This window comes from Calliopsis andreniformis, chromosome 9 (assembly GCF_051401765.1).
Source record: "Calliopsis andreniformis isolate RMS-2024a chromosome 9, iyCalAndr_principal, whole genome shotgun sequence".
NCBI lineage: Eukaryota > Metazoa > Arthropoda > Insecta > Hymenoptera > Andrenidae > Calliopsis > Calliopsis andreniformis.
In genome coordinates this window covers 13,798,091-13,818,730 of record NC_135070.1, presented here as the reverse complement: position 1 = coordinate 13,818,730, position 20,640 = coordinate 13,798,091, and the positions used below count along the sequence as shown (strand labels likewise).

The 20,640-nt window shown below is 43.1% G+C and overlaps 1 protein-coding gene across 2 annotated transcripts in view; it reads right to left on the bottom strand.

Annotated features, from left to right (window-relative positions):
• Positions 1–6,332, bottom strand: part of LOC143183792 (cyclic GMP-AMP phosphodiesterase SMPDL3A) — a 36,142-nt gene extending 29,810 nt beyond the window's left edge. The window contains exon 1 of one of the 2 annotated variants that reach the window (XM_076385512.1): positions 5,811–6,332. The gene's annotated coding sequence lies outside the window, so the exon portion shown is untranslated. Of the gene's footprint in view, positions 1–1,984; positions 2,042–5,810 lie in introns of those variants that run through there. The other variant, XM_076385513.1, reaches the window with a different exon arrangement.
• Between the last annotated feature and the right edge of the window lie 14,308 nt (positions 6,333–20,640).

Below are 20,640 nucleotides of genomic sequence, written 5' to 3'. Positions count from 1 at the left end.
TCTGACGATAATCATACATTATTGATCGTGGAAAAAGGGCACTTAATTATGCGAGGCAGTTTACATATTAGGAACGAATCGTTGTGATGTGAAAACTAATCCCGAAGCTCGAGGCTACAAGGAACAGTAAAGGGAAATTTCCAGTGAGCCCTGCACAAGCCAGAGATCGAACTTTTAACCGATACGTTTACCCGATGGCTAGCGGGAACGAATCTCGCTGTTAATGAGTGGCGATGCGGTTTTGATGGGGAAACGAGGGTGCTAGCGGGCTCATTCCCGCTCGATGAATTTCGGCAGTTCCCTGTTCCGCTGGAGTCGTTGGTAAATTTGTTCGATGTTGTTTGCGTCCCCTTTCGAGGGGGACTGTTGAACGTGCGGTAAGTTAAAAGCGTTGTTTGATATTTAGGAACTTGTTAGCTTCGGGATGTGAGAGCCAGAGTAAATGGATATGAGTGCAGAGACATGGGCGAGGTTTCGACTTCGTGACTGAAAAACGATACCAGCATTCTGATGGGTGTAACGAGAACAGGGCGAAGTTATAGTCGAGTACGGATAAACTTTTGAGTTAAAGTAAGTTGGTTTTCGGTTCTTGTCTGTTCAGTGTCTTATTATTTAGGTAGATGCTTTCATTACAGAATGTATAAAATGTGGTTCCTTTAGAAACGTTACGGAGAAAAATTAAAAGTGTATTATGCAGGGCATTAACTTTTTTAGTATACAAATTAAGTTTGTTTCTGTACGGAATATTAATATTCATTAGAAAATTCTGCATGATTTACAGTATATTAATTCGCGACTTTGCTAGGTTAGTTTTTGCATTGCATCGTCAATAAAATGGTGTGTTTGTATTTGAGAAGAGCCTTGATATGATCAATTTGTTTGTACGATTGCTTGACACAGAAGTAATCCTTTGCAACCAAAGTTTATGAAGCATTACAAATTAATGCTAAAACGCCAGAGCTACTTCGAAGATCGTGAAGGGAAGAGAGGGGTCAACCTCCCTGAATATTAGTCAGCTCATTTAGTACAAGTTCTTAGAGTGTGGCAATTCAAGAGTATCCATTTACAAAGTTCTATGTCAGTTCAAGTTTCTAAACTAATTGCACAAATTGCACCTACTTGCTTTATTAACTTGAGAAATAATTCTTGAACTTATTTCAGGATTCAGTTATTTTCCCCTACAATTATTTAACATCAAAAATATGCTTTTAAAGCTCAGTAAATGTAATTACCGGAAAATAATTACTGGCGAAACAATCAAACAATCCACGGTTGTGAAAACTTATATAAAATACAAATGTTGTAATTCGTGAACAAACATATTTGTAAAAAAAATATTCATTTTCCACTCTTTAAATAAATATCATTTATACACATACAAAAATCAATTAACAACTTCACCATTAATATTGACCGAAAATTAATTTCAGGCACCCCTTCAGCAGTATTGCCAACCATCATATGAACAAGTAGACATTAATATCGCTACAACAAAAACGTACTATACAACATTTAGACACTTTTCTGTAACGCCTAACATAACTCAGCCTTTACGTGCTTATCTCTTATCAGACGCTCGTAAGAACGCACAGAGGTCTCCCATTCGTTGTGTACGCTCGATCAATGCGCGGCATCGCTCGAACACGACGCTCTCGGCTCTCAACAATTACGTATTTAAAAACTGAATCGATCCCACAGAATACTCGGTGTCCAGTTATAAATTACGTCGCTTATCTGTCCATTCGTTACGAGGCTATATCCACGCCGTTAGCCGACAGTGGCAACAAAAGGGCCGGGGGCAAAGATAAACGTGTCAAAAATTTCTTGCTCGTTTACGACGGGATCGCGTGTCCCCCATCGCCGAGCGTCCTGCCTTAAACGCGACCCGTCACGAGAAGCTCTCCAAGACGCGCAGCCCCTTGACCGAAGGATTTAAATCTCGCAAAAATCAGGGGCGGTCCCGGTCGACGGCTGGTTTTCTCACCTTTCCTCCACTAAACAGCTGGCTGCTATCGGCTCACGTGACAATTTCTTCGCCCGCTGCCGGGGACCAAGATGTTTTACAGCCGAGGCACATACCACCAGCCTGCCACGTTTTCGACTTTACGACCGGTACTTCGTGTTCTCCCTCTCCCCAGACTCGCTAAAGCTCTCCAACTGCTCCGTTCGCCTCTTCATCTCTCGTCCTTTATGCGTCAGAAGCTTGCATTCCATCTTTATCGCAATTGAACCCCGAGCAACGTTGAATCACAGAGTTTAGTTAATTCTCAGATGTTGAACGAGGTATTTGTGGTTCGTGATGTATGGGGAGCGATTTTGGTGCGAAATAGTTGGGGGGTGCTTTAAATTATGCAGGTAATCGGTGTCGGTATTACGCTGGGCGAATTAATAGTAAAGTGGGGAATATTTTACCATGAAGTAGTATCGTTGAGCCTGGTTTCTACAGGCTGATTGACTTTATTGAATTAATTCTCTTGCGTCGGACTTCTGTTGGCCACTTCTACTTGCGAATGCTGCCTCAGTGAAAATTCGTTTTCTATTGTAAACTTGCGGTGGATTTTTACTGTGAGAGTGATTTAAGTATTATGCAGGTTCCTCTTCTTTAAACAATGTCTGCAAAGTACGTGTTATTGATGAACCGATCACCTGATTCAGGGCGAGCGTTCTTTTTCTTTCACGGGTTCTAGTGATTAATTGCTTCACCACCGCAAAATAAATTTTCAGATAAAGGCGGAACCAAGGGAATACTATCGATTGTCTGCCACTTAAGGAGGACGATAATTTTTGTCAACCTTCTAGGTTTATGGTTAACTATCGAGTTATTGATTTTCGTAAATTACTGGGTTGGATAATAAGTTCTTCGAAATCTTCCTGGAAAACTACTTCCACTGAGTTTGTATAAATAATGAACGAGAGACTTCATCTCGCGTCCATGTTTAACTTAAGTACTTAACGCGAGACTCTACCGAGTGTTCTGAGCATTGAGTTTGTATAAATTACATAATTATGTAATACCTATATTCCGAAATAAATTTAAGAAATGTCAAGTCAGAATTTCACACTTATTTTGACAATCTATTTTAAATAGAATTAAGGAATTATCGAAGAGTACAAAATTTTGCATTCGCAAAATGGAAACGCCGCAGGTGCACAAAAGCTTGTGATCGCTATTATATGCAGGCAGCAGACAATTTAGACGCATCGTGGCTGCATGTTCTTGTACGTACGTCGGTAATTTAGGCTTGTCATAGAAAATCGTCGAGGCTTGTTCACCGTGAACTATAAAGCAGCATCGAAAATCGCTAGGAAATTCGTGTAGTAAATCACTTTCCCTCATGTTACGTATGAATTAACTGCAACAACAGATAAGGGTACTAGGTAATCACGAAAATAGTTACCATATAACGAGGCCCGACTTATCGTTCAATTATATGGATTTTTTAAGTACTTCTGTAGTAATTAAGAAACAGCGATATGTTAAGTGACCTACTTGCTCCGAAAAAAAGAGTAAAATTCACTTTAGCCTACTAGTCCAATTTCCATTCCACGAAATAGTTACTCTCACAATGGAACCACGGAATTTCGCTACTACTTCAGAAATCATACCCTTCCACATATTATCAATCACCTAATACACTACAGCAGACATGCACAAAATGTGAAAAGGTAATAGAAATTCTCTCGGATTCTCCCCATTCAAAAGAAAGCAAAAGCTCCTATGTTACTGCATTAATTCATAATGCATCGTAGGATTTCCTCCCAGCAAATCTTCGAACATCCTCCGTCCCGTATTCGCTACTCACGGTACGCCCGCGAATTCGAATAAAGTTTTATTTCGCGCGAGGCTGACACATTTCCTCCCTAAAGATTTCATGGGAAAAGGGACGACGGTAGCGAGATACGAAGGACCGCAGGAATCCAAATACATTCAGATAGGATTTTCGTAGCGACCACCCTCCCCCTGTCTCCCCTTTATACTATACTCCGTCAATCCTACCTCGACGAAATTCAGATTTCACGACGGTGGCGAGGCCGCGGGACTGCAGCAGGAGCAAAACGTCTCGAACGAAATGGAAGCTCACGGTTGGCCTAGCTGCCGCGCCTAAACTGCCTCGGTTCCGCTCGGTTACTCGATCGCTCGCTGGCTCGACCCCCTCGCTTTTCTGCTCTTAATTACGATCGGTTCGTTGGCCCGTACGCGACCCCGTTCCACTCGCTTGCCAAAATTTCGAAATCTAATAACGGGTGAATTATGGCGGGGCCCAACAGTCACCGCTCCAATATCGCTCGGGCCGCCTTCAGTATTCTCTCGCGAGCGGCCTCGACCGCGACGGGACGCGGGCGGAGTCGCGTTCGGGAGTTACGCCATTGCTGGGCGAAATTTATGGCGTGTAATATCATTACACGTCGATTCGCGGGATTTTCGTTCGCGACGGCTGCCGACGAGGTGGCTGCGGGGCTCGAGCATCGTTCCGCCCACTCCCTTTCTTCTGGCGCGAATAAAAAGAGGGTGCAGGGGAAGCCAGTAATATCCGAGGGAGAATTTGTTCGGCGAAATGAAATTATCCGGCGACGATCTTGCATTATACTCGCGGTTCTACGTGCTCGGCATAATGCATTGGCGTTTCGTACCTCTGATACGTGGAATACGTATCGAACAGGCCTGTGGTTCTAGGTTCCTTCGACTGCTGGGATATCGAAGCCGTATCCTTTGTCTTCCACGGACGATTTTAGGGTATCTAAATATCTTAGAGGTTCTAGGATATTGGGATCTGCCGGTTCAGTTCCCTCTGTCAGCTGTGCAGTCTAATTCGAACGATGTCACGCTCGAGATTTCACCCATCCAGTCTGTGGGTTCGGTTATCGACGGGATTCGAAGCTTGCTCGGCATCGTTGGAACGCGACGAAAGTTACACAAGGTTCAGCTGGTGCTTTGATCGAGGGGCTAAACGCATGGGAATGCCGAAACACGAACAGTGGGTGATTAAGCTCGGAAGGTATGACTCAATACGAGAGAACTTTCGAGCAGCGGTGGCTGGCCGATGAAACTCAGAAGAAATGGGATTAATGAGAAAAAGTTCGCCTCGACACGTCAATAGAACGGTTTTAATTAAGGTGATGCACGCCAGCATAGAAAGCAATACTTTCCTTTGCCCTATTTTCGCCTGACGTTCGATACGTTTTTCTGGTTGATAAGCAATCGAACGCAGCTTTCTTCAGTTATCAGTTCTGCTAGGTTTTAAATCGTATAAGGGATGCTTTCTTTCATCATACCAGCCGTCGGATGGTGGATGCATTTCCATCACCACTGTCGCGGGGATACGTCCTCTGGGACTCATATCGACGTCATTAAATCGTATTGTAATAATCGTTTGGTTATTAGTGCATTGCTATGCGCGCTTGGATATTGCATTTACCGCAGCATAACTATATAAACGTTTAATACTGTTTAGTCGAACGTTTGCAGAGTTTGCATTCACCGATCAAATTATCGGGCAAATAATGATTAAAGAATTATTACGAAATACACGAACACCCTATGCACGATGTATCCTATACACGAAGTCCTATTACTCACGCTACTGTATTTTCACCGAGGCTTGAATAGAAGTCAGAGATCAGTGACCCCAAGAGGAGGATTCAAAACTAATATCGCGCACGACGTAAGGCGTCAATCTTCTCGCTTACGAGGTCTCGCATAGACAGCGCGCGGAGTGGCTCATCAGCCGTGAAGCCTGCATATCCGCGTGGCGTAATAAAGACACCGGCTACACCAGCGATGTCCACAACCGGAAGCGATGGGTACTTACGTGTTCGTCGGGACAGTACGAAAGTGCGTCACAATAGACTCAATCGTAGCAGGTCATAGCGGAACGCACACACATACGCGCACGCTTTTCACTCCGTCTACGCTTTACTCCCGGCAACTTATGATCCGTTAGCGAGGAACAGTATAAACCTCGTATTCACGGCTGAAATCCTTCGAATATCTCTCCGAGCGACACAGTTCTCCACTAGCAGAAACAGCAGCTCGGCTGCACTAGATCATTCTCCCCGAACAAGACAGTAAACTTGCACGCGCTCTCTCTCGACTCTCTTCGCGCTACTATATGCAAAACAAGATTACGAACGAGCAAGTACGACGACCACACGATACATTCGATCCCAGATCACGATCCTCGATTCCCCAGCGATCACCGAGAGCGACGTCGGTCGATCACGTCGATCTTATCGATCCAGAGGGGTAGGAAATGGTAGAGCGCGCGATCGTTGGAGAGCGGTGCGCGTAGAGAGTGGATCGACAGCGAACCGTGTGTGGCCAGCAGCTTCGCGCGAGACGAACTCAGTCTCTTCGAGAGCCGGTAGGATGTTGACGACGAGGACGCCGGCGCTGGCACCGCTGCCCGCCGGGGGTCGAGGATGGCTCCGGCTTCGCGACTGCGCCCTTTCGGCTCTCTTCAACCCATTACGCTTCTCACCCGTTCGCGCGCACAGGGAGACCTAAACACACGTACACGACAGACCTTATCATACAGAGTCGCAGGGCGCACGATGTAAGGCCAACACGCTGCCAACCGTGCGCTCGCGCTACCCTATAATAACGTTCCTCGCTTTTATGTGTGGGTGCGCGTTGATTCTCCCCCTCTTCCGCCCCGTAGGCGCCGTGCCGAGGCGCATCCCCCTCGGCCGCAACACGTAGCCTCGGAGCCACTCACCCTGCCTCGGCGTACACCCCGTGATACATCATCGTATCGCTTTATGTCTCGCCTAACGTTTTATTAACCAGAAATCAAGTGCACCACGTCGGTCCCTACCACGGCCCCACGCTGAGACCGTCTCCGAGGGTGTCTAGGGTCGGTCGGATCGCCGAGGGTAGCGGGGTGTGTCCGATTAACCAGTAGGCGAACGAGATCTTTGGAAGAAGAAACAAGGGGCTGTCGGCTGCGGGTAATTGACTCCTCGATAGGGGGATGTTGAGCGAGTAATCCACTGTCTCGAACGCTGTCGTCAGGTCGAGGGGTGCAGCCACGTGACCGGCAGCGATCGACGAATCAGCGGGTGAGATGCAACGAGGTTCACGGGAGAGTGTATATTCTAGCAGATTTTTCCAGCAATTGTTTGAGAACGGGGGATTTCGGCATTGAGTGATTGACGGAGGTCGCGATTGCCTCTGACTGAATCTCTTGTTTTATCCTATTCTCGGAATCGGAGATGAATCCTGCGCAGCTGACGGGATAAGAGGCATTTAGATGCTTGTGAAATTGAATGTATTTTTATGGTTTGATAGAACGAATGGAAACATGTGAATATTTAGTATCGTTTTTAACGATTTTTTGGAATTCGTGTACTTATTTTGAAAGAAGCTTTAATGTTGATCAACAGAATATTCTTGATTTAATGTAATTGTGCAACGTGGCCCTCTGTAGTAGAATCTGTCTGGCGTGTTTTATACTTGGATTAAATCGAGCTGGCTGCCTCCTACCTGAAGCCTAATTGCTCGAAGAAGATACTATCTGAATACTTGCTCGGAGAATATGAATTGCTCTGTCGAAATGCTGTCTTTCAGAGGGTAGTTTCACGTTCTGTATGGTTATTCTTAGATTTCTAATTCAATTGCCGTGACTTGCATTTCAATATTCAACGGAGTTCGGATTTAGCAGCAGTTTACCTACATGAGAGCGGTAAAAGACGAAACTTTAGAATTCTAGGGAATAAAGTACTAATTTCTCTTGTCAGGAGATAATCTCTATTTCTGGTGAACAGGAGAATAATTAAAAATTCCAGAACCTAAAGTGGTGGATAATTCATGGTCGTGTAGTAAAGCCGACCAACTACCAGCTTGATAAATTGGACCACGTGTATTTCTTCTCTGCGTATAAAAACGCCTGGTTTAAAATACCAGCGTAGAAACTTATTGGATATTAAACGCTATGATTCACGTGGAATGCTGTTTTATACTAATCTGAAATTAATTTCAGGATTTAAGTTTTTCGGGCACTGCGTCCTTTGATAAAAGAAGGATGGCGCGTCTAAGAGGATTTCCTTAAAGAAGCGTAGGCTGCTTGTACGAAAAGAAGCTCCGAAGAATAGGCAAAAGTTTCAGATCCATAAAGGATACTTCCCGCTGAAATATAATTTCATCCTTTTACAGGTGCATTACTGGGCAGATTATCTTTGAAATGAGCGTAGGACTGTAATCTTAGATGGAAATTTAAAAAGTGGATTTCATTTCAAATCTCTCTCATGCTCCACGTAGTACGAATGTTCCGTGGAGATTTACTTAGACGGAGAACCGTTTGCGAATAACTTCAATTTTATTATAGAAGAAGAATGATAAGACGACACTGTTTGATACATGGAACTACAGATTCAAATTTACAGCATCTCCCAGAGGGGAAGAAATTATAGTTCCATTTATAACACTTGTGAAAATATTATTTTATTGAATTCTCCAAATTATCCACCGAATCAACTTGCTATGAATACTCACGTCAGACTACTCAAAATATTCGAATATTCTCATCGTCCATAAAAAATAGGATTTTTCCTAAAACAAAACCTGTATATCATGCGAAATCTTGGCACTCTCCTTGTTTAGCGTAATAAAGAATATACCCTAGCCAAAGAATTGTTTCCTCCCCTATACCTAACGAAGTGCAGTGTCGTTAGACGAAGCTCGCGTGTACGCGTGAAAACGAGACGATGCGTGCACGCGCAAACGAGCACGCAATCGTGCGACCTGGTAAATAAGAGACAGAAAGAGCGAGACAGAAAGGGACAGACAGAGACGCATCGTAGATTGTGGCTGGAAAATAAACGCCGAGGCATTCTCTCCTATGCGACTAACCGACACGCTCATACAGCTACACGACTACCACAGAGACACTCGTGGACCTCTGCACACCAGACGGTATTTACACGTTTCTGCTGACACTTCGTTGAACCGTGTTCATCCTTAAAATATGGGCGGTGAAATAAATGACTGGACGGAAGTAGAGAGCTCATGAAGAAACTCGAGCAGGAAGGTTTATGCTATAAAGCTGCTGCTAACAGTTACCTATAGACTAACGACGATTTAACGATAAGCTTCGATTTATCGATTACATTATCCATCTAATGGAGCGAAAGCTGGTCTATACGAACTAGATACCGATTCGTTAACAAAATGGTTATTGGATTCGAGTATCCTCTAACACTGATGGAATCTATAATTATATAACCGAGAGCTATAGACGGTGATTCCATATACCTGTCTTTCACATCTTTCACTTACTTTATTCTCCGCTTCTCGCAATAGCATCTCAAATTGAATCGATCCACGAAGACTGACATCCCTCTATTGTCCACGTCTAGTCTACATTAGCGTCCTCCGATATAGCGACCTCGTTCACAGATCAAACGCGTCGTCCCTAATTGTTTCCCGACTCGAATTGCCCCGTCCGCCAGAAACAACGGACGAAAAGGGGATCACGTTGGAACGCAGGCATTCTCGGAGGAGTTCGCAGGAGGCTGGATCAGTCTCCTTACAGAACCGACTAAGCCATGTAGAAATCAAAGTCACTTGACGCGGGATCGGAGGAATTTCATTTACCAGATTCTGTCCCGGGAACCTTTCGGCTGACTAATTCGCGTGACGCTGGGGACATCGGCGCAACCTCGTGATGGTAGCTCCGCGTTTCCAACCTAGCGGTTCCTTTCCCCGTGTTTCTGTTCGCCTTGCTGGCAAACGCGATGCCATCTTTTTCTGGGGAAGCATTTTTCAAGAATTCCCCCGATGACGTCAAAGCGAGCGCTGCTGTTTATTTCAAAGAGGGAGGCCTTCGTCTTATTGCTATTCGGGTTCGCTGGAATGCGTTCGCGTTGTAACTGTGCACGTTGGAAAATATTTCATACGTCGTTACGCGAGCTACAGCGTTCCTGGCTCGAAATCTTGGTATAACGGGAGAGGGAAACAGACGAGCGGGGTAGTAAAATCTGAGCGTCTTCCCGTCGAGTCGACGATATTTAAGCTCCTCGAGATTGGTCGGTGCCGCTGCTACCGTTCGCATGATTTACGCCGACTGCGCGGCTCGGCCGATGTATATTTTACAAAGAGGAAGGAAGAATCGTCGACAACGACGGTGGAGGCTGAATTAACGACGATACGTGTGTCTCGACATAGGTAATTCCACCGACACCAGTAATTCCCTCGACGCTCGGGGTAACGGAGCTTCAGTTCAATCGCCCCACCCTTGTCCACCTGTGTCCGTTCAGTTAGAATTAGATGTCCGCAAAGGATGTAATAGTTCGCGGGAATAGCCAGTGTAACCAGCTAACAAAGTTAATCGTTTCTACGTTGTTAAGTGAGGAGAAGAAGTTGCAACGTTACATTCCCTTTGCGAGGAACTTGGGTACAAGGGAACGTCTCGTGAAACTTTTTATTTCGGGCTCGGACCAGTCGAAAGTTATAGAGCATTAAAAAGTATTAAAAACATGTTCCAGCAGTTTTCACTAACGAGTAGTTTATACTTTGTACTATAAGCTTCAAATTGTTCGCTGGACTATGAAACTGTTTAGGGTTTAGCCGGACGCAGAAAAAGGGACTTTTAGGTTGAAGGGATTTTAACTTCATTTTTTATCAAAGAGAATCAGTTCAAATATTCAAAATTTCCAAATTTCAAATATTCAAATATTCAAATATTCAAATATTCAGATATTCAAATTTTCAAATTTTCAAATATTCAAATATTCAAATTTTCAAGAATTCAAAAATTCAAAAATTCAAAAATTCAAATATTCAGATATTCAAACATTCAAATAGACAAACATTTTCAAAAAACTTATTCTTTAGTTTTTAAAATTGATGTTGTGTACTTTGACCAATTCTTGAATTTCCTGATCATATCCTAGCTTCTCGCAAGTGGTTTCACGCACAAACTCGAAATCCGTACCTATAACCAACACCTCTACAATTAAGGACAATGTACAGCTGAAAGTGCTCGGAAACTTTTCGAATATACTTGCCCACGACAAAGTGACTACAGAAAGATCCACAGCCTCGGAACTTGGTCGCACAATTATCTAAAGAATATGCAAATCCAATTTCCTCGAGAAAGGGCTCGTTAGAAAAATGTTACGCCCACGCTCCCACTTCGTTTTATCACCGTAGAATGACCTTCTTCCCCGCCACCTAGATTACGCGCCGCGTTCTACAATTTGTTACAGTCACATTAATTTCCTCGCAGCTATGCAGGGAATTCTATCGCGTGACAGTCTATGAAGCATGCGTTCGCTCGTTCCGCCTCGGTGCTTAAAAGCAATTCCGCCCTTAACGCGTTCACATTTTATCATCCCATACGAATAACAGCGAAGAAACAAAACTTCCCAATGAACCTACTAGCGCGTCGCGAATAAATACAGCAGGTCTGCGCTCCCAAGGATTAATATCTCGAAATCTTTATTCATTCTCGGGACGGTTCGCATTTGTTTCCTACTTTGCCCTCCGCGCGCGCGTCACGGCTGGTTATTTATGCGAATATCATTACGCCGGTAGTCAGGGGACGCCAGCGAGCCCGCGCCAGTTTCGACGGCGGACCCTCCCTGGGACGGGGAAGGGTATCAAAACTCTTGGACGTGCTCGCTGGGGTAGCGCGTCACCCGTTCGCGGGCTGCGCGCAGCTCCGACGCGACAGAACTTGACATACCGTGCACGTATAATCTTTCCAGATTCGCTGATTCCTCCTCGGTTTCTGTGCTCACGCTTGAACGCGCGGCCGTCGTAGGCAGGGGTGCAGCGGGAGCGAGAGGGCTCGAGGGAAGGACAGGGACAGGCGGCAGAGCCACCCGCCACGCAAATACTCGATTCTACGTGCACACGTATTTGCCACGCGTTTTGCACTATCCACTCCGGGGCTTTGCCACAATTCGATGCGCCGTGTGCAACGGGGATAGCAAACTGTTGGCCGGAATTAATGCCGATTCATAGGTGGAGGCACGACGTGCACACAGGCACGCAGGAAGCATGCCAAGTCTGTGGACGGGCGCGGTGTCCGTCGCCGCTTAAGAGTTAGGCCTAAGCATTGAGCAGAGGCCGATTGATACGGAACAACGATCAGCAAATGCTAATAGCCTTGGTGTGGGCAACGTAGATAGGGATAATCGGGAGGAGCAACTAAGACGATTACCGCTTATTGTTACATTATACGATCGACTCTGATGAATTGCCATTACTGCGGAACGGGAAACGATGCTATCGGATAATACTGTTGCCGCGTATAGATACCCAGCGAATTAGTTTATTGCTGCTCCAAGGCGGATCCGAAACGGCCCGTGTATACGATGCCCCGATTCTCGGTAATGTGGGTTATGGCAGAGCCATGAATCAGATAGTTGTAAAGGTAAATAGGTTTCGAGGGTCGGGACATATGGGTTGGTAATGGTAGAAGTAAAGGAGATATGATCTTTCTGAGTTCCTATTCAGGTGTCTGTCTTGACCATGATGAAGCATTTCATATAATATATTCGACTGTGAATACGGTTAGTGTGAGGGACGAGGCTGATGTAAAAACGTTTGATAACTGGGTTGGTATGGCGGAAGGATATTAAACTAATTAGTTTCTTCGTTGGATCGATAGACAGCGCGTACCCATGCAATTTTGAGGAACTTGATGATATTTAGACACACGTTACCCTTTTAAAAAATATTGAATGTTTTTTGTTGATAGAAATAAGATATTCCATACCCCTTAAAATACGAATTTAAATAAAGTTAAAGATTGAAGGTTGATCTCCTACATTCGTAAGATACATCATACGTTTGAAGTAAAGCCACAGGAGTACTGTTTTGCCACTCGATTGACTTAATGTGATAAATTAACGCTTGGCCTACCTCGAAGAGGAACATAGAATACTGTGAACGAAAAGGAGAAACAAGAACACTTGGAAAGTTAGCGCCCCTTAAGGACCTCTAGGTTCGATAGATCTCGAGACAAACGTCCTCCACAGATCCTTGACAAGAATTCTGTCTGATGATGGGACAAGTATATTGATAAAGGAAATAATGCATTCAGAAAATATCCATGCGCATAAGTGGTTCATTTAGATTATAATGTTGACATTCGTCGGTTGGCATGGAGTTCGCCGAGTAGATCGGCTCGCCAGTCTAAAGTAATTATTTGCAGAGACGATAAACTTCATTAATAGCAGAAGTTCAACGACAATTTAAATTTGAAGAAGGATTGAGGAACTATTTCTAGAGTGAAACTTAAACTTTCAAAAACTGCACTGAGCAATAGAAAATTAAATGTTAATCAAAGTTAAATAAAACAGGATACTCTAAAATAAATATCCTGAAGAATTTGCAGCACTTTTGACTGTATGTTATTCCTAGAAAGATTTCAGATTCGTTCCAATAACATAGGTTTTAATGTTTTATTAGAACGTCTGACTAGAATAGATCTGAGGAGGATATATTTTAAGAGTCTGGAGCATTTCCTGTTTGCTACACTGTAATAACTCCACCTTCAACGTTTAATAAATTAAGTGAGGAAAACTCTCTTTTCAGGAAGCAACTCCACTGAAATCAACATATGTAATATTTCGAATTCTGTCAAGCGTAATAGAGTTCGACGTCGATAAAATTCAGAGCATTCAAGTCGCTTCTACGCCACGAATTGCAATGAAAATTCTATAGATATTTAGGGTCGAACATGTGAGTAGTGCGAAACGGTGGTGTTACCTTTGAAACGGCAATACGCTTTCTGGAATAACTTGCAGCCAATTTTCTCGATTCAGTCAGTACTCAAAACCAGTTTATCGAGTGGTAATATCGATGTCACAATACAATAGGGGTTATAAAAGCGGCATGACTCCTAAGACGACCTTCTCCTGCGATCCCCGTACGAAAGACAAAGCATTACAATTTTGTGTCATCCCATGGAAAGTTTCGAATCGAAACTCCTCAGAAATCGCTTCAATATTATTTTCATGATGACCTCTTTTATCGTGACAGAGACGAGACAAGTGTTAATTAAGAATATTGCCTAGCATCCTCGAAGCGGTCGCATTTCCCTGTCACTTTAAAACTGGTGACCCCTATTCATGGAAAAAAGGATTAACCTATTACCTTGTTATTGGCAAACTGATTCATGAATAAGTGATTATATTTTTAACTTTCACTTTTTTTTATTCGGACATTCTAAAATATTTATGTAGTTATTAAGGTTACAAGTGAGTATACTTTTTACTTGCATTTCCTTTGACTATACAATTATATAATTCCTGTATTTCACACGTCATTCAATACATGCATTGGCTTAGAAATTATTTTAAGTAAAAATTGCAAGTTCATGTCTGCAACAGTTACGTGAAAATGTGCAAGTTTATCAGCAGTTTCATTTAGAGTCCTCATGTTACATTACCATGTGGAGCATTAACAGGCTTGGAATTCTTACGTTCCGTATGGAACTGAAATGCAGAAACTCCTTGTGACGGACTTATTGAAATAACCCGTATAATGGCAGAGGTGTATATTACTGAAATATACGTTTGCCTTTAGAAAACGAAGAAATACAAAGCGTTCAAAATGAAAATTGAAAAGAAGTGGGTGAATGGTTCTGTAGAGTGAATGAGGTGGTAAGGTAGTTCCTTGCAAAAGAACAATTTTAATATTTTCGTGAAAAAGATTGCATGTATGCCCTTTCATGTCAAGAATTTGCCATTTTTTGCGCAATCAATTCTTCAAAAATTATTCTGCGTGTTATACTGCAATTGAAACTTTTATATACATTAATATATTACGGTACGAAGTCGTGAGAATATTTATGTGTACTGTGCGACAACAAAAGCAAAGTAAGCCGCCTTGAATGGCCATTGATTTCAACCTGTACAGCGAAATATCATAAAACTGACGCGTATAGCATAAAAGTGATTTATGACAAACACTATTTACGGCCACGTATTTACTGAAAACACTATTTTATAAAAATACTATTTTATCTATTTTTTCATCTATTCCAGATGAAATTCCAGAGTCTTATAATTTTTCGCTTCCATCATTTAATGATTGAATCTTTTATTTAACCAGTCAAGATATTACTTGCACTCACTGCAAAACTCAGTCAAGTATCATACACCGTCCTCAGAAGAAATCCACTGACTAAAATAATCGAACGCCCACTAGAATATTTTTTGATTAACAAACTCTGCTTGTTAAATGTCAGAAGAGCTTCAGAACACTTTCACTTGAGGCCATTAGCTCCAGAAGCTATCTAATTCCTCCCTTTCTCTACCCTCCGCAACAGATACTAATTACGTAAGAAGTCGAACGTAATCATCCAAGTAGGAAACTCGTGAAGGTTCTCGCACGATATTCTCGCTTCAAAGACTTCCGTCAGAGAACGCAGATCAAAGTAGCACCGAGCGAACTCTCGAAAGCTTACGAAATCCCCACGGTCCCTCTCCTCTACGTGTCGTTGTTCGTCACGAACGTTAACGAGCGAATCCGCAATTTTTTCCCCACTCTGTCTAATTAGAAACGTAAAATTATATGTTTCCAGCGAACTGTGTCCCAGCCTGCGCGGCAATCCCGCGCAGAAGCTCCTCGCGGAAATAGACATCCCCTTGTTTGCAAAAAGCACGAATTAATCAAATTAACCGAACCCTATCGCGCGAGAGTCGCGTTTCGAGTGGTGCACCTGCGACAGAGGGAGCTTCAAAGAGCAGCTTAAAATTTTAGAAGCGCCGATGCCGTTCGCCGGCGGATACGGAATGACAAGCGTGTCTCGTAACAACCAATTCCCTTGGCGGCACCCCGAGAAAGCAGACGGGAAACTAACGCGTTCCCTGCAAGACGGTTCGTAACTCTCTGGAACTCGTTGGAACTCGTAATATCTTTGTTACTCCTCGAGTGACAACGAACGGAACAGGTTGAAAATGTATAGACGGAGATGAAGCTATCTTCCTCTGGGTGCTTTCATTCGTATATATGCCCCTGGTCGACGTTGTCGTCGGCATCGTCGTTCTTGGTGGCCGCTAGTCACTGAAAGCCTTTGATCTTTTACCTAGGCCATCCATATCGGCCGTCCTCCTGCTCGCCTTTCGACCAGAGAACATACGAACAGGGCCCTTGCCACTTTTATCTCGACGCCTTTGATTTCATTAACCGAGGCCCCTCGTGGCGTATCGCGGGAGGCGGATCTCACGCGGGTTGGCCCTTCTGCGCGAACCTTATCTAGATCGTTGAATTTTTGGCGACGTTCCTGCATAGTGTAATGTACTATTACGGTGCTAACATCCGCTGAAAGAGGTGCTTTGGCATTTTGTTTGCCTTAGAGAGCCAGCTTGTCTTGCACATGTTACTGTCGTCCCAGAAAAAAAAAAACTTTGTTCTAGTTTATAGGCTGACGGCTTTGGAGGGTACTGATGAATCTTGAACACGTTCAAGTGACGTGGAACGAATACCTTTGTTGGTACAAGTTGGAGATGCTTTTTGTAATGATCGTAAATACGGGTTATGGGAGCTAGAAACTGGATAACTAGTAGTGCGATAAATAATGTAATTGAAAATTTTAAATATGAAGTATTTTAGCTCATCGCTTTAGTATGATCTTTTTTGTGACATAAATAAGTGGAATCATGATGAATCTGTAATGTCAAGAATTGTGTTTGGAATCTTAGCAAGAAATATTTTCCACTTGCCTTGTGTTTTAAGAGTTTGTATCTTATGTCCTAATCGTAGCTGTTTCAGCATATATCCATTAAGCTACTGAAAACTGTTTTTCATTTATTCCATCCAGGAAGTCGTTTATACCACCTCCTACTTACTTTCGCCACTCTTTATCGCCATTAACTTATCGGTGAAGGCGTAGTTCGTGTATGTACAAGAGCGCCAGCTACCTTGCCCAAAGAAATTGAGGCGTCACACGCACGAAACTAGCTCGCGAGGAAGCCTGCACGCGCGTATAATAATCCCCAAAGGTAAGCAACGGCAGCAGCCAGAGAAAATGGGGAGGTGCAGGGTTATATAATCGACATTCGGTTGGTTTTAAATTTATCACTTTTGGCTCGAACCTGTGATCGTAAAATACACCTGCCTTAACGGGATGATATCGATGAAAGCGATGGTCGGTTTTCGTGAACAGTGGTTCAAAGAGGGGTTATAAACCTCGCGGAATGTGTTACGGAGTAGATCAATTAAGGTAGAATCGATGGAAATTTAAATGCTAATTAACCTGCGGCGTGGAATATGAATGATGTTTAAACGCGGGGGTGGATTAATACGGTCATTCGTTCATTTTTGTTTAAACGTAAAGAGTTACTTTTTTCGGTTGGTTCAAGGAGGACTAACGATTCGTTCTAGAGGAGAAAATATCACGTTATGACGTTAGTGTTGATTGTTGGTAGTCCATGGAGATACTGACATGGTAAATAGTAATACCATTTGATTGGGACTGATCCCACTTTATTCGCAACATAAATGTTTTGAATGATTGCCTGTAGCAATTGTCGCCATTCCAGTGTTATTAAAAGCAAATATACAGGATGTCCCAGGTCTTTTGGCCAAAATTGCTGTAACGATTTCCTTTCTCTCTTAAAACATAGTCGCATTTTCACATTTCGAGTTAATAAGTTAATTTTCTTCTACGTTAAAAGAGACAATTTCCCTTTTTAGTTCATTAACTCTTCCATAATACGGGAAAAAGCCTCATATGTTCCAGTAAAAATTATCGAAATGTACCACCTATTAATTATCGTGAGCAATTAGTTATTGTACTCTCTGCTGTGATTCATCATTTCTACATCATAGTCAAACACTGTTACGACGCTGTCCATTGCGAAAAACTAAAACCCTTCATCGGGTTTATCGAATTATTTATAAAGCTACCAAACAAAGCTACTTTTGTAAATGAAATATTCAAGCTGCTGCACGGGATCCCCAAGGAAGTTCCATCTTCAGCAGTTAGGACCTCTCAGCGATATACAAAAACACCAGAAAGACAGATCCCGCAAGGATAGAATGTGGCTCGCAGCATTTCGTTCAGTGCTGCTCTTCCGTTTCCAAAATAAATTTCGAGGTTTCGTTCCTCTCGCGGAAACATGCTCCCTCGAACTACTCACTGCACTCTCGTAAATAAACCATCGACGATAAACTACACGAATGTCCATCATCACCTATCTCTGTGTTTCGAGCGAGCGAAGAACGGGAGAAGGGAAAAGAACGGTAACAGAAAGCAGCTAATTTCTAGACTCTGCTGGGAACAAAATTTGTTGAAGTATGAAATCTCGCTGATTTTGCCATCAGTGGTCTGAGAAATGAGATACTATTATTTAATGATTTATAAAGAAACATGTAAAATACTTTTCTGAATATTTAGGATTGTATAGAAATATGAAGAATTACAAAAATTGATGAAATCCTGAAACTATGCAATGAAGTACTGTGGTTGTTAGTAAGTGGAAAACTTATCAGTTTTCATTTTATCTACCCAATTCTTTGATGGAATGTAATAGAATAAACCAAGGAGCAATTGTCCAGATACTGCTAAACTTTTCCAAAAATCAGGTTCCAAATGAAAGCAGATGAGGTTTAACTCAGTTCTATTAATCAGAATACCAAATCTCAGAAACAGTATCATCCATTAGCCTCGTTCAGCATCCACACGCATGAATGAATAATAATGGAGCGTTATATAAGAATATCTCCAATAGCAACATTAAATAGCTTTCACCTCACTGTACGCTTTAAGATAACACTCATCCCCATCCAGCAGAATTCACAAACAATCAGTGTATAACAAAACAAACGCAACCGCAGTCTCCCTCAATAGATCAAAACAGCTTGAAAAAAAATTGCAAAACGGCTACGAAAATTCATTGAAATTTGCAAATGGTGCATGTTACAGTCGATCGCTCTGCTAGTTGCGAAAGTGTCGAAAGGTTCACTTCCATAGAGGCGTCAGAGCACGCATCGGAACAAAACACAATTATCTCAGATAGATCCCGCGTTTCAGTAGTACAGCGTCGATGAGCCGAGAACGATCAGCGTTATTCCATTTTCCGTTCGAGTGGATCCGCTCTCGCCTAATCGATAGCTATAGCGCAGACACACCCAGCGCGATAACTCGACCGAGCGCGGGCGGCAGACCGAGTCTGCGAGCAGATGCAAACTCATTTCGCGACGTTATCGACGGTCGGCCAGAAGCGATAGCAGCTATCAGTGCTATTTTCGCGGATTTAATGGGACACGCGGTACTGGAGGAACTGTAGGTCCTAGTGCAGCCAATCGACTATCCAGACATGGGTGGTCCCAAGTTATCTCGCGAGTCGCCTCGAGACATAAACGTTCTCGCGAGATTTCGGCCACGATCGAACAGGGCATAATCTCGCGAATCACGCCGACGTACGATCGCGCGACCGAGAAAACTTCCGTGAATGAATCGCGATGAAACGATTCATCGTACCAGCTGAGGGTATGCGATCTACGCTCGCGGCTTTATCGTTCGTTCCGTCTCGTTACGCTTTCAACGGCTCGAGCCCTGCGGCATTCATTAGCCGTCCGAATTGCAATGCGCAAATAATTGATGGAGTCGAGCGATCGACAGGTATTATAGGTGACTTCGAGAGGCGAATGGAAGTGTGGTTTGCCGGAACGCTGACGTGAATTCAAGTTTTACGATTGGCTTTCGATGCGTTTCGAATGAAGATGGTATAAGTGTTCAAAGCATGTACGTGGTAACGAACATTTTAATACGTACGAGTTGTATGGAGTTTTCCAGAACATGCGGGCGTAGGTTCAGGGATCAATTCAGTACACGAAAATTGGAGAAAAAGTATGTAGGAGAATACACATGTCCGATATGTCCTTGCTTCTTAATTACAGTGTTTCTATCTTTCAATAATTTCTTTTAAGTCGAGCTTACAACACACCAGTAAATAACGTTCGAGGTATTTCGACAACGTGTTCAAAGATTTACCTGTTTGGACGTGTGACTGTTTGCCTATTTGGTTATTTGTTGGTTTAGCGACTCGGTTATTTGGCTACTTCGGTAATGGACTGTTCAAATGTTTGGACATCTGATTATTAAAGTATTTGGATACATGAATATTTGAATACATAAAAGTTTGATGTCCCGAACCCTCGTATCCTTCAAGAACGTAAAGAGTGTTAAACAACTTCAATTGTCTGACTGTACACTGAGTATTTCTACTTGCTCCTTCTAACAGAGTCTTGAACTCCAAAAGTCCAAATCTATTTCCTTCGGTAATTTCAACATTCGCAAAAATATCATTGAAAACGAATCGTTCCCGCTCCAATTACTCGTTTTCATTATATTAGCCGATCGAACGATGCATCTCGTCCCGTATCCGTCCTAGAGCATGTAACTGGACGATACCTCGCGGTTCCCACGAGACGACTGCCCGATAGCCGCTTCAATAATGATAAATAATGAAACCGTTTAAATAACGAGGGCTCACCGACGAATAAATTCTATGGCTGAGCGCGACGACGTGGCGACGCATTTATTCGCGACTAAATTACACGGTCGTTCGTCGAATAATCGATGCTTTTGGTTGTCCGTGACACCGTTTAAAACCATGCGTTTCGCTGATGTTAAACGCGGGAATAATTGGTAGAACAGCAGGGTCGGTTGATAGAGGGAA